The 14,401-nt window shown below is 42.6% G+C and overlaps 1 long non-coding RNA gene across 4 annotated transcripts in view; it reads right to left on the minus strand.

Moving 5' to 3' along the window:
- Positions 1-14,332, minus strand: part of LOC103349194 (uncharacterized) — a 124,950-nt gene extending 110,618 nt beyond the window's left edge. For 3 of the 4 annotated variants that reach the window (XR_016221282.1, XR_016221283.1, XR_016221286.1), the window contains exons 1-3: positions 14,188-14,332; positions 13,182-13,309; positions 565-665 (exon numbers count right to left, since the gene is read on the minus strand). This is a non-coding gene — a long non-coding RNA (uncharacterized LOC103349194). Of the gene's footprint in view, positions 1-564; positions 666-13,181; positions 13,310-14,024 lie in introns of all 4 variants that reach the window. The other variant, XR_016221289.1, reaches the window with a different exon arrangement.
- Positions 14,333-14,401: the final 69 nt, after the last annotated feature.

Raw genomic sequence — 14,401 nt, forward strand, 5'->3', positions numbered from 1 at the left:
CACACAGCCCCTGCAGCCTAGGCCACTGAGACACCTGCAGACATTGAAAATGTTGATTACAGCTGAAGAAGCTAAACAGACACTACACTAAAGCATCCACCTGGAACCAGAGGCAACACAGCATATCCAATCAACACCAAGACACTGCCAGCAAAATGTCTTTTGGCTATGAAAGCCACCCCATTACATTGATGGAAGCAACTGACCCAACAGATGCTCGACAACCAGTGGAGGGGCACAAGAAGCACAAGGTCTTTTGAAATGAGTTGAAGGAGAAGGAGGAGGAGAAGGAGAAGAAGGAAGAGGAGAAGGAGGAAGAGGGGGAGAAGGAAGAGGTGGAGGAGAAGAAGGAGGAGGAAGAAGAGGGGAGGAGGTGAAGGAGGAGGAGGAGGAAGAGGGGGAAAAGAAGGAAGAGGCAAAGAAGAGAAAGGAGGAAGCGGAGGAGGAGAAGAAGAAAGAAAGAGGAAGTCACTGAGAATTCTCGGTACAACTAAGTGAGCAAGCATTCAGATATATGGGTATGCTAGAAAGAGAAAATAAAGCAAAAGGCATAGAGAAACTTACTTAGTCTTGGAAAAGATACCAACATTCAGCTTCAGGACGTCCAAAGGACCACTGATCACTTCAACCACAGAAGATCCTCTCTGAGGCACATTATAGGCCAACTGTCAAATAAACAAGAAAAAGAATTCTAAAAACAGCAAGAGGAAAGTGTCAAGTCACTTACACGGAAATACCCATTAGATTAACATCCAGACTTCTCAGCAGAAAACTTATAGGACAGGAGAGAACAACATGAAATACTGGAAAAAAAAAAAAAAGTGCCAGCCAAGAACACTATACCCAGCAAAGCTACTCCTCAGAAACAAAGGAGAAATAAGCACTTTCTCCATGACAAGAAAATAACTGAAGGAATTTGTTGCCATCAGATCAGTCCTATAAGAAATGTTTAAGACAAGAAATTGTAAACCACAACATGAAAACATGCAAAAGTACAAGTCTCAGCAGTAGACCAGATGCACAAGAGGGAAGAAAAAAAAATCTAATTACTCATTTTAGTTTTACCTTTTTCTATATTTATTTGCTACATATTTTGTTAAGGTTTTGTCACTTAAATGAATTATTACTATAGTTCTATAAGTTAATTTTCTTGTACTCATTAAACTCATTAAATTTTTATATCAGGACTATGATGGTCTCTTTTTCTTCTTTTTTTTTCTTCATGTTTTTTAAAGATTTATTTATTTATTTGAGAGGCAGACTTACAGACACAGAAAGAGAAGTCTTTTATCCATTGGTTCACTTCCCAAATGGCCACAATGGCTGGAGCTGGGTCAATCCAAAGCCAGGGGCCAAGAGCTTCTTCTGGGTCTCCCACGTGGGTGCAGGAGCCCAGGGATTTAGCCATCTTCCACTGCTTTGCCAGGCCATAAGCAGAGAGCTAGATCAGAAGAGGAGCAGGCAGGACACGAATCATTGCCCATATGGAATTTTGGCACCACAGACAGGTGGAGGCTTAACTTGCCACATCACAGTGCTAGCCCTTATCTCTTAAATTAAGGTGAAAAGCATTTGTTCCTTCTCTGTTTTCTAGAAAAATATATTACTGTGCAATTATTTCTTCCTTAAATATTTAATAGATTCACCATTGAAACTATCTAGATGTGTAGTTATCTCTGGAGGAACATTCTAAAAATGAATTCAATTTCTAAAATTCACATGAGGATATTCAATTTTTTTCTTCCCATGTCACTTTTCTGAAATTGTGATTTTGAAAACTCAGGTGCATTTCATATAAGTTGCTGAAGTTACTGGTATGAAATTGTTTAGCATTCTTTATTTTAAAAAATAAATAGAGATAAACCATGATACAGCAATCCTACAATCCTCTCAGTCTGTTGAGGAGATATCTGCACTCCCAAGTTTATTGCAGCTCTATTCACAACAGCCAAAATATGAAATAAACAGATGAACTGATAAATAAAATGTGATATTATATACTTAATGTGTGAGATCTCTATTGTAGGATACTATTCAGGCCTTAAAAAGTTGAAATCCGGTCATTTTAAATAGAATGGATGAACCCAACAGGCATGTTAGGCGTAGTAAGACAAATACCACATATTTTCACCATATGTGGAATCTCAAATAAAGCTGATGTTAAAGAAATTGGGAATAGAACAATAAGCGGAAGGAGGAGGAAATAGGGAGAATGAGAAGAAAGATTAGTCAGTGGGTATAATGTCACAGGTAGATCAGAGGGCCTGGAACTCCTTAGAGGTTACTCTAACGTTCTAGTGTACAATGGATTGACTACAATTAATGATGATGCACTGTATATTTCAAAATAGAAGAGCATTCTCAATACTCCTACTACAAAGAGACAAACGTTTGAGGTGAAGCATATGCTAATCATTCTAATTTGATCATTACATAATGCATACATATGCTGAAACATCACATTGTACCTGGTAATTTACATATGTAGGAGTCAAACTTTTTTTAAAGATTTATTTATTTATCTATTTATTTCAAGATCACAGTTACAGAGAGAGGATTCAGAGAGAGAGAGAGAGAATTGATCTTCCATCCACTGATTCACTCCCCAAGTGGCTGCACAGGCCGGAACTGGGCCAGGCTGAAGCCAGGAGCCTCTTCTGGGTCTCTCATGTGAGTGCAGGGGCCCAAGCACTTGGGTCATCTTCTGCTTTTCTCAGCCCATTAGCAGGGAACTAGATCAGAAGTGGAGCAGCCAGGAATCAAATCAGTGCCCATATGAGATGCCGATGTTGCAGGCACAGCTTTACCCATTACTGCACAATGCAGGCCCTGAGTCAAACATTTTATAAGAAGAAAGAAAAATATTTGAGAGAAGCTGAAATAAAGGGCAAATTATAGAGAGATTATAGAGATAGAATGGTAAAGAACAATTGCCTCCGCAGAGCCTGATGAGGAGGTGGGTACTGTGTTTTGTGTTTCCTGTGTAAGTTATTATGTATTACTTATGTTTTTAAAATTTATTGGGGCTGGCACTGTGACGTAGTAGGTTAAGCATCCACCTGCCATGCCTACATCCCATATGGTCTATGGTTCAAGTCTCAGCTGCTCCACTTCTAATCCAGCTCCCTGCTAATGGCCTCGAAAAGCAGTGGAAGATGTCCCAAATGCTTGGGTCTCCACCCACATGGGAGACCTGGAAGAAGCTCCTGGCTCCTAGCTTCAGATTGGCCCAGCTCCGGCCATTGCAGCCATTTGGGGAATGAACCAGTGGAATGAACCTCCCTCTCTGTCTCTCCCTCTGTCTGTCTGTCACTCTGCCTCTCAAACACATAAATCTTTTTAAAATGTTATTTATTTATTTGAAAGGCAGAGTGGCACACACACAGAGAGAGAGAGAGAGAGAGAGAGAGAAATTTTCCATCCACTGGCTCACTCTCCAGTGAGGTCTGGGCCAGGAACCTGGAACTCCTTAGAGGTCACTCCTGCAGGTGGCAGGAACCCAAGTACTTGGGCCAACTTCCATGCCTTCTGAGGTGCATCAGCAGGAAGCTGGGTCAGAAGCAGAGCAGCTGGGACTTGAACTGGCGCTCATATGGGATGCCAGCATCATTGCTGTGCCAACAACACCAGCCCCTATTTGTATTTTTAAATATGCAGTTATATCTTTGCTAGTCTAAAATAGTCTAAGAAGTTTTTTTAAATGGCACAGTGTGCTTTTCAGTTGTCCCTGTACTGCAGTCAGATTGTGTTCTCTGGGGCTGGCAGAGGTTAGGCTGCTGACTGCAACACTGGGATCCCATATCTACTTCTGATCAAGCTCCCTGCTAATGTGCCTTGGAAGGCAATGGAAGATGGCCCAAGTTCTTGGGCCCCTGCACCCATGTAGAAGACATGGATGGAGCTCCAGGCTCCTAAGTTCTGCTTGGTCCAGCCTGGTGGTTGCAGCCATTTGGGGAGTGAACCAGTGGATGGAGGATTTCTCTCTCTCTCTCTCTCTCTCTCTCTCTCGCTGCCTCTGCTCTGCCTCTGCCTCTCCTCTGTGGCTCTGATTTTCAAATAAAAAAAATAAATCTTAAGGGAAAAAAGTGAAATTATGATTATATAAGACACTTAGAAACATTAATTCTTGGCCAAAAGGACTGCAGGCTCAGGGTGAACAAACAATTGTTGGGCAAATGCCCTTGCAGAAGTATTGTTGATGCAAGGTTGTGGTTCTGACAGAGTCATTTATGAAAGATTCTTATTATCAGGCATACATGAGTGAGATCCTCATCATCACAGCCTCCCAGCCTCTTTTGTTTACTTATTTGGATTTTGGTTAGGGATTAACGAAAGTTATTCCATTTTGATTCTGACAACTTTCACAGTCCTCGGTGGGGGTGGGAGTGGGGGTCTGAGGGGAGTATGTGGGCTGCAGGGGTAGAGTGGGAAGGGCAGTGGCTTCAGATGAGGGGGAACAGGGCCCAACACTCATACAGAGGGCCAACCTACTCAGCAGCTAGATAGGAAAGACTCACAATTTGGGCTCCACCTACATCTTAGTCCATTTAGAGTATTACAAGAAAACACCATAGACTAGGTGGCTTACAAATAACAAATTCATCTCTCAAAGTTGTAGAGTCTAGGGTCAGGTGCCAGTAGATGTGCTGTCTGGTGAAGGCCTGCTTTCTGTTCCATGGCTCTCTTTTTGCTGTGTCCTCACACAGCAGAAAGGGGCAAGGCAGCTCTCTGTTGTCTCATCTACAGGATCATTAATCCTATTCACAAGGGCCTCACCTCTTGATAGCATCACATTGCTGATTAGGTTTCAACATATGATTCTATAGATGCCGCAGACATTCAGAACACAGCAACCTCTTAAGTTGTATGCCCTTCAGAAAGTTATTTATGTTCCCTATGCTTTACAAGCAAGGAAATGAAGATCTGAGCAGAAATCATGGCAATATAGACTAGGAAGATAATGAAACAAATCAACCAAACTAAGAACAAGTTTTTTTTCTTCAAAAGATAAAACAAGTTGACAAATCTTTAACTATATTAACTAAGAAAAAAGAGAGAGCTCAAATGAAATTATGAATGAAAAAGTAAATGTCACAATTGATACCACAGAAATATAAAGGATCCTAAGAGACAACTATGAACTACTATATGCCAACAAACTGAATAACGTAGTAGAAATGAAAACATTCTCAGAAACATGCAACCTACCAAGAAAGAACCATGAAGAAACAGAAAACCTGAACAAACCAATACCAAGAGCAGATACTGAGGCAGTAATTAAAAACTTCCTGGAAATGCCCAGGAACCCATGGATTTGCAGGTAAACTCTTCCAAACATTAAAGAACACCTACTATCACTCCTTCTCAAACTATTTAAAAAATAAAAAAAAAAAAAAAAAAACAATTAGTCTAAGGGAAACCAGTGGCCATGTTGTGAGCAGTCCTATTGGGAGGCCCACATGGCAAGGAACCAATTTCTCTGGTAATGGCCAACAAAGACATGGTGGCTGCCAACAGCCAAATGAGCAAGCGTGGGAATGGATCCTGCCCAGAAAGAGCCTTGAGATGCCCACAGCCCTAGTTATCACCTTGACTGGGGTCTTCTGAAAGATCTAGAGCCAGAGCACTCAATAAAGCTTCACACAAATTCCTGGCCCACAGAAACTGAGACTTTGCAAATGTTTATTTATTAATTAAATGTTATTGTAAGTCACTATTTTTTGAGTAATTTGTTAGAAAGCATTAGGTAAGTATTATAGTAATAGAAACCCCGATTTTCAGCTGAACAAACAAATGACCAGAATAAAGACAACGGTAAAGGTGTGACCATGTGGCTGAGTGGTCCTAATAGAATATGAGAGGTAATGTGTGAGTTTTCAGATGGAGGCTTTAAAAGAGGTCTCTGCACACTTCAAACCCTTCTTCCTATGTCTCCAGTTAAGACACAGAAGTTGGGACCAGCACTGTGGCATAGCGGGCAAAGCCGCCGCCTGCAGTGCCGGCATCCCATATGGGCACCAGTTCAGGTCTCGGCTGCTCCACTTCCGATCTAGCTCTCTGTGTGGCCTGGGAAAGCAGTGGAAGATGGCCCAAGTCTTTGGGCCCCTGCACCCATGTGGGATACCTGGAAGAATCTCCTGGCTCCTGGCCAAATATTCATTACCCAGCCATTAGGGTCTTAAAAGAAACAGCTCCTCTTATTGGAGTTCTGGGTGGCCTTTTTATGCAAATCACACCCCTAGTGCTTTGCCTTGGTGCTAGTTTCATTTTACTCAAAAACCAGGAACAAAATAAATGTTTCTGCAAACAAATTGAATGCAGAACCTTACTCCATTTAGGGTTTTTAAAAGATTTCTCTAGTCTTTTATTACTATTATTATTATAAAGATTGATTTTATGTATTTGAAAGGCAGAGTGACACACAGAGAGGGAGAAAGAGAGAGAACTTCCATCTGAAGTAGGCAGGCATACAGGTTAAAACTGATCAGATTTGGAGAAGCATCTGGCTCCTGCCTTCGGATCAGCGCGGTGCACCGGCTGCAGCGCGCCTTGCCGGCTGCAGCACACCAGCCGCGGCGGCCATTGGAGGGTGAACCAACGGCAAAGGAAGACCTTTCTCTCTGTCTCTCTCTCTCACTGTCCACTCTGCCTGTCCAAAAAAAAAAAAATTGATCAGATTTGTGAACTGGAAGACCACGCCTTCGCCACGCCCCTGTGTGACCTCATGCCCCTAGCTGATGCCTTTGCCATGCCCCTGTGTGGCCTTATTCCCCTACCTGGCCACACCTGGGTGCCCAACAGCCAATCAGGTTAATTAACCACTCCCCTTTGGAAGTGGGTTAAAACCTGGGCCACAGTGTGGCCTGGCCAGCTCTTTTCCCCTGGCCTCTTGCTAGGAAGGGGCTTGCTGTAGCCCTGCGCCTCCAGGGTGCATGGCCTTTGAGCCATGTGCTCTAGGCTTCCTGGCCTAGATGCTCTTCCACGTGGCTGGTTCCTGGTGTTTGGTATGAACCCCTAATTACCTCTCTCTCTTAAATAAAGCTCTCACTCTCCTATGCATCTTTCTCACTAAATAAAAGCTTAAAACGTACCATGCTGCCTCATTAATCTGTGTCGGTATTTAGAATTCTTCTCTAAATATTAGGCAAGAACCCTCTCGGGCTTATTAATATCGGGGATTTAGTAGTAAGCCCATGGTGAAATCGTAAAGCACCCCAAATTCCGGTAGCGCATGTGGCACCCCCGATAGCATTTCTATGGAACTTTAAGGGGCCACATTCCAGGGTAAAATTTAGGGGTCTCCTCCGATTTCACATCCACTGGTTCACTCCCCAAATGGTCACAACAGTTGGGCCCAAGCCAGGAGCCAGGGATTTCATCTGGGTTTTTCCCATGAGTGCCGGGGCCCAAGAACTTGCATCATCTTCTGCTGCTTTCTTTCCCAGGCACATCAGCAGGGAGCTGTATCAGAAGCAGAGCAGCCAGGACTTGAATGTCACTCTGATATGGGGTGACAGCATTGCAGGTGGCAGCTTAACCTGCTCTGCCACAACACCAGCCCATTCCCTCTCTTGTCTTATATTACCACTTTGCCTATACCTAACCCAACAACTGTTTTTATCAGCACTCACCTTTATTCACTTTTTCTAAAGCATTCTTCTTTGGTTTTCATAAAAAAGTAATCATTTTTCTTTACAGAGTCACATATCAATTGATGTAAATAAACCACACAATTATGAGTAGAAACATGTAAATCAATCATCTGGGAACAAACATAATAAAATAAAGTGGTAAACATTCTACTCAGCTGGTGGCAGCAGGCACGCAGGGGTGAACCAAGGGACAGCTACCAGCTGCTAGCTTCCAGTGTCTCCTAGGATCAGTTGGCATATTTCAGAAAGAGGATGGAGAACGTTAGTTAAGTGGTAGGTGGTTATATACATGCACTTCTCTGGGGCCAGAGTCCTTAACTGTCATCTAATTTTCTCAGGGATATATGATCTCAGGACCATACTACAAACTGAAACCTAAGCCAGGGGGCCAGGTTGAGGAATAAACTTTCTCTTCCTGTGATCTGCTTTTGGACACTTGTATATCTATATTTTGTCTTAAAGAATAAATTTGTGCTATAAGCAGGTACTGTGAGCCAGTAGCCCTACAAATTCATCACAAACACGCAGACCCTAAACAGCTTAGGGCTTAGTTTCTTAGAACAGAACAATGTCACATAATGAACATGAGTTGATAAATTATGGATGAAATAACAAACGAAATGCCTACATTGCCTAACTTCAGAAGCTACAGTCTTCTTATAGACAATATAACTATCAGGTGTCAATCAAAAAACATTTTTTAATAACTTAAGGAGACGGAAATGCTATGTGATTGGATTTGATCTTCACACATTGCCCCTAAATATGCACAAATAAAAATTTTTAGAAATAAGAAATTTTGTTGTCAGTTTTTAAAATATTTTATTTATTTGAAATGCAGAGTGACAGAGAGAGAGGGAGAAACAGAGATAGAGAGATCTTCCAACCATTGGTTCTCTCCCCAAACGACCACAACAGCCAGAACTGAACCAGGCCAACGGCAGGATCCAGGAACTTCATCTGGATCTCCCAAATGGGTGGCAGAGGCCCAAGTACCCAGACCATCTTCTGCTGCCTTCCCAGGCCCATTAGCTGGAGGTTGAATTAGAAGCAGAGCAGGTAGGATCCTGATAGGGGATGCCTGTGTCATAAGCAGAGGCTTAACTGGCTGTACCACAATGCTCTTAGTGCTCTTACTTAGTGCTCTTACTGTACTACTTAGTGCTCTTAGTATGATATAATGCCATGTAATGACATGGGCTGGTAAATTATTGACACATTTAAGGGAAGTCTTTCATTTTAAAACATTTAGATTGTAAATCTTAGAATTTTCTCAGTCAATGTGGTCCTCGTAGAGAAGCTGAGTCTGACCAATGCTGTCTGAAGCAGCAGCCCCATCAGTTTTGATCCCCTCATCCTGTTTTGTTTTCTTCATTGTCCTTATCCCTGTATATATCCCTATATATTGTGCTATATATCTATTTACTTATTTTATACCTCCTCACTAGTATAAAAGCTTTATTTTTACAAATCTCTATTTTCACTTTAATTGAAAGGCCGAGAGAGAGAGAGAGAGAGATTCCATTTGCTGGTTCACTCCCTACATTTCTGCAAAGCCAGGGCTGGGCCAGACTGAAGCCCATAAGCCAGGAACTGTGTTCAGGTCTCCCATGTGGATGACAGGGACCCAAATGCTTCAATTGTCTTCTGTTGCCACACAGGTTGTACATTAGCAGGAAGCTGGACTGGGTGCAGAGTAGCCTGGACTTGGCCCAGGCATTCTGATATGGGATTGTGTCAACAACTGCTCCAAACTCCTATCCAGTATAAAAACTTTATGAAGACAGAGGCTTTATGTCTTTTGATCACCAATACATCTCCTGTGCATAGAACAGTGCTTGGGTTTATTTTAATTTCACAATTATTTAGTCAGTAAACTGAATGGCTTATTTCCATGTTTATGGTCCAATCAGACAAGGAGAGGTGGGCGTTGTGGCTTATGTTTGAGTTCCTTGGCACTGGCTGTCTATACAAAGCCTTGCAAACAGTGAATAAATTACCCTGATCTATGTGCCTGGAAGGAGAAACACAGACATGCTGCACTAAGGGTGTGCTATTAATACATTTTAAATTGATTTTTAAAAAATGTTCTGCCTGTTTTGGGGTAGGAGGAATAAACCAGTGGATGGAATATCCTTGTCTGTGTCTGTGTCTCTGTCTCTATCTCTATCTCTCTGCCTTTCAATTAAATAAATAAAAAATTTTGGAGTGGCACTGTGGTGCAGCAGGTTAAAACCCTGGCCTAAAGTGCCGGCATCCCACATGGGCGCTGGTTCTAGTCCCGGCTGCTCATCTTCCGATCTAGCTCCCTGCTTATGGCTTGGGAAAGCAGTAGTAGATGGCCCAGGTCCTTAGGCCCCTGCATCCACATGGGAGACCTGGAAGAAGCTCCTGGCTCCTGGCTTCAGATTGGCACAGCTCTGGTCATTGCGGTCAATTGGGGAGTGAACCAGCAGATGGAAGATATCTCTCTCTGTCTCTCTCTCTCTCTCTCTCTCTCTCTCTCTCTCTGCCTCTCTTTATTGCTGTGTAACTCTGACTTTCAAATAAATAAATAAATCTTTTAAAAAAATTTTTAAATGACTGTTCTTAGAAGTTTACCAGGAACAGATTTCACATTTTCATACCTTGGAAACTTTGAAGCCCCTAAGAATAAAAGACTACTTATTACAACTAGAACATATTCAACAATAAAATTCTAGCTAATCAGGATATTATATAAAGATTTATTTATTTGAAAGGCAGAGTTACAGAGAGGCAGAGGCAGAGACAGAGAAAAAGAAGTCTTCCATCCACTAGTTCACTCCCCACGTGGCTGCAATGGTGGGAGCTGGACCGATCCGAAGCCAGGAGCCAGGAGCTTCTTCCAGGTCTCCCATGTAGATGCAGTGGCCCAAGGACTTGAGCCATCTTATACTGCTTTCCCAGGCCACAGCAGAGAGCTGGATTGGAAGTGGAGCAGCCAACTCTGAAACTAGTGCCTGAAGTGCACTTCAGGCAGCAGCTTTACCTGCTATGCCACAGCGCTGGCCCCAGGAAATTATATTTGAAACTTGTTTATAGCATTTCACTTTGGAGCTTTCATTCACTCAATAAATGCTTTCTTTGATCACCTTCCATGCTCAAGGAAAATATAAAGTATTCATTCAAGGCACGCCATTAGATAAAACAACATTCTTTCCTGATTTCTTCCATTAGAATTAATAGCCACTTTGTCTGTGTTCCCAGCCTCTACTACCAGTCATTGTTTATTGCCTATCCTTGTAATAAATGACACAGTCATTCATACATGCTCAGTTCATGTATAGGCCATAAGCTCTTTGAGGTTGTGAGCCATGGCTTTGCCATTATTTTAACACTCCTTTTTATTTCCAGTATTTAGTACAATGTATTGTACACAGTAAATACTCAAAAATTTTGTTAAAATTATTTTTACTTATTCCATCTGAATAATTTCTAAAAAAATTCACCTACAGTACTTTATGTAACCCAGTATCCCATATAAACACAAAGTTTAACTACCAGAAAAGTCTTTGCAAAGGTAGATTGGATCATGTTATTTTTTTCTTAATATCACTTACATGATTTATTTTTCACATTATCATTTATTTAAAAAGTGAAGTGGTTTCTCCCCCCAAATATCAAGATGCTGGGTCGGAAAATACTCACTCAAATGTCTACAGTTACCAGGGAAATGGTATAATCCAGCTAGGCTGGGAAGATAACAATGAACTAGGGTCTACTGAATGGCAAGGCCTACGCCATCTTAAAGGGACAGCTGACCGCAGGCAATTATCACCATGCAGAAACCAAGGCTCACTGTGGTCACACTTTCCAAACTCCAAGAGAACTGTCTCTGTGTGTTTTAAATTTTTTTCATGTTTTCATTTTATTTGAAAGGCAGAGAGATAGAGACAGGGAGATATTCCATCTACTTGTTTAACTCCTCAAATGCTCTCAACAGCCAGGGTTGATCCAGCCTGAAGCCAGCAACCTGGAACTCAATCCAGGTCTTCCACGTGGGCAGCAGGGACCCAAGTACTTGAACCCTCACCCACTGCCTCCCAGTGTTGTGTGCATTATCAGGAAACTGAATCAGAAATGGAGCTGGAACTTGAACCAGATGCTGATATGGGATATGGGAGTTCCAAGCATTATCTTAAGCCACTATGAAATTAATTCAAGTAGAGGAATTATCAAAAGATAAAAGTACAAGTTACATTTAAAGATTTAATTGACTTTTATTTGGAGTTCTAGAATCTGGCAACATTTCATTCTGTAAAAACAGAGTGAATGCTCCACTGGGCAAGACAAAACAGTTCATTTTTATAACATGGGAACAAAGAGACAATTCAATAGACAAAAGCAGACTGGTTAAGTTCAGGCTGCTTTGGTTTACTTTTCTTGTAAACATTAAGCAAAAGAGAAATCATTATTTTACTAACTTAAGCTTTTCAATTGGTTGCTGTAAATTGTTTCAAGAAAATTTAGTCTAGAATCTATTTGCTTTTATGTTTCAGTTTGATTACATAGCACTTAGCATCAGTGACTCCATTTTAGTTTGGTTTGGTTTGCTCAGGCCTAGTGCAGGAACTCAGTCCAAAACAATGGCTCCCCAAAACAATGGGAAGAAAATATTTATGGATCAGACTCCATGCTCTATCCATATCAATATGCCAGTTTGGGCTGCTCAGCTTCCAATCTAGCTCCTTGCTAATGTGCCTGGGAAAGCAGCCCAGGTGCTGGGTCCTTGCAACCCATGTGGGAGGCCTGGATGGTGCTCATGACTTCGACTCAGCCAAGCTAAGGCTATTGTGGCCATTTGGGAAGTAAACCAGAAGATGGAAGATCTCTTTCTCTCTCTCTCTCACTCTGACTTTCAAATAAAATAAAATAGATCTTTAAACAAAAGAAAAATGAGGAGGAATAGAAAGAAAAGAGGCAAGCAGCCTCTTTTTAGCACAATACTCTCATAGAAGGAACCTATAGTTTAACACAATACTCACATAGGAGGCTCTAACAACAGGAACCTAATAACTTCTCCTTACATTGTTTTACTTCAGGTAGCTCTACCAGGAAATAGAAATTATCTTTGACAAACTTAAGTCACCTCCCATGCCCCAGTACTTCCCATTTGTCACTTGGGAGGGAACAAAATTGAATGACGAATCAGATGTTCTTATCAGTCAAGTCTACTAGAGCAATGGCTCTCAAACTTTTACCAAACATCAGAATCATTGTGGGACTTATTAAAACAGACTGTGAGGTCTCCCAGAATTTCTAATACAGAAGTTCTGGGGTAATGTCAAAGAATTCACAATGCTAATAAATTCCCAGAGGCCGATGACAACCACACTTTGAGTCACTCCACTGGAAGCTCCCAGAAAGTCTGCTTTATCATTGTGACTGTGTAATCCATGTTTAGAAAACCTAAGGACCACAAAAAATGGAATCGAAACACCTGCACACTAAAGCACGCCTCTAGGAACCCACAGATACTACTGCTTATACTGCAGACACTGACTTTACCTTGTTAGATGAAATTTAGAGGGGTCTGTCATTGCGGAGTGGCAGGTTAAGCTGTGATACTGGCTTCCCCTTTGGGTGCTCGTTCCAGTCCTGGGTGCTCCAATTCTGATCCAGCTCTCTGCTAATGCCTGAGAAAAAGGAAGAAGATGACCTAAATACTTGGCCTCTCCCTGTACCCCTGTTGGAGACCAGGATAAAGCTCCTGGCACTGGCTTTGGCGCAGCCCAGCTCTGGCTGTTGCCGCCATTTGGAGAGTGAACCAGAGGATGGATGACCTCTCTCTGTGTCTCCCCCTCTCTCGGTAACTCTGCCTTTCAAATAAATAAACAAATCTTTATGAAAAATGAAATTTATGGAAGGCCATTTGGGGTCTTAAGCCCTAGCAGACCAGATCAAACCAGAATGGAGTCACTTGTGCTAAGGGCCCTAATCAAACTGAACTCTGAAATGGACCAGTTTTCCCCACCCTCAAAATATGAAAAAATCCACAGCAAACTATCTGAAGGGGCCGAGTTACCCAATTGGGCCCGACAAGTAAGTCCTTTATAAGGAAAGCAGCTGTGAAAACTGGAACTTCTGTTCTCACAAAACGCCAATAAGAAACCAATTTGGCCTTTAAACCGAATTCGTTGTCATGTTGCTCCCGAACAACTCTACTGTGCGAAGCTGTCTGCTCTTACCCTCTTCCCAGCACCATTTAAACATCCAATCAACCGGTTTAGCCAGCTTCTGGCCAGTCAGCGCTCCATACAAAAGGGACGCCCGGGGTAGAAAAATATTAGCAACCCAAATCTTTTATTTGCGTCTCCCTCACTCGCGTGGGAAAATGCCGCCGCCACGCACTTTTCAGGTGATGCCAAGGTAGAGCGTCATTTCTCTCCAGGTAGAGCATCATTTTGTAGGACTGTGCGCACAAATAACGTAACGTAAACCTGCTGAGTACAACCCTGAGCAACAGACGCCTGCGCCGGTTTCACTGCGAGCAAACTAATCCGCACACACGAACCTTGACGCTCCATCCTCCCGCGGTCGGGTTCCCGCCCTCTCTTTCGTCAGGGAGCACCGAGGGGGCGTGCCGGGGCGCGCGGCACTCACGTGACCACGCAGGGCCTGGCCCAGCCGAGTCGCGCGATCCGCCGTCATATCAGCTTATGCGGCCGGCCCCTGATTGGCTGGCCGCGCTGTCGCTCAGCGCCCGAGCTCCGGTCCGCTGCACCCGG

The sequence above is a fragment of the Oryctolagus cuniculus genome, chromosome 1 (genome assembly GCF_051225735.1).
Source record: "Oryctolagus cuniculus isolate XC-2025 breed Fujian yellow rabbit chromosome 1, ASM5122573v1, whole genome shotgun sequence".
NCBI classification, from domain to species: Eukaryota; Metazoa; Chordata; class Mammalia; order Lagomorpha; family Leporidae; genus Oryctolagus; species Oryctolagus cuniculus.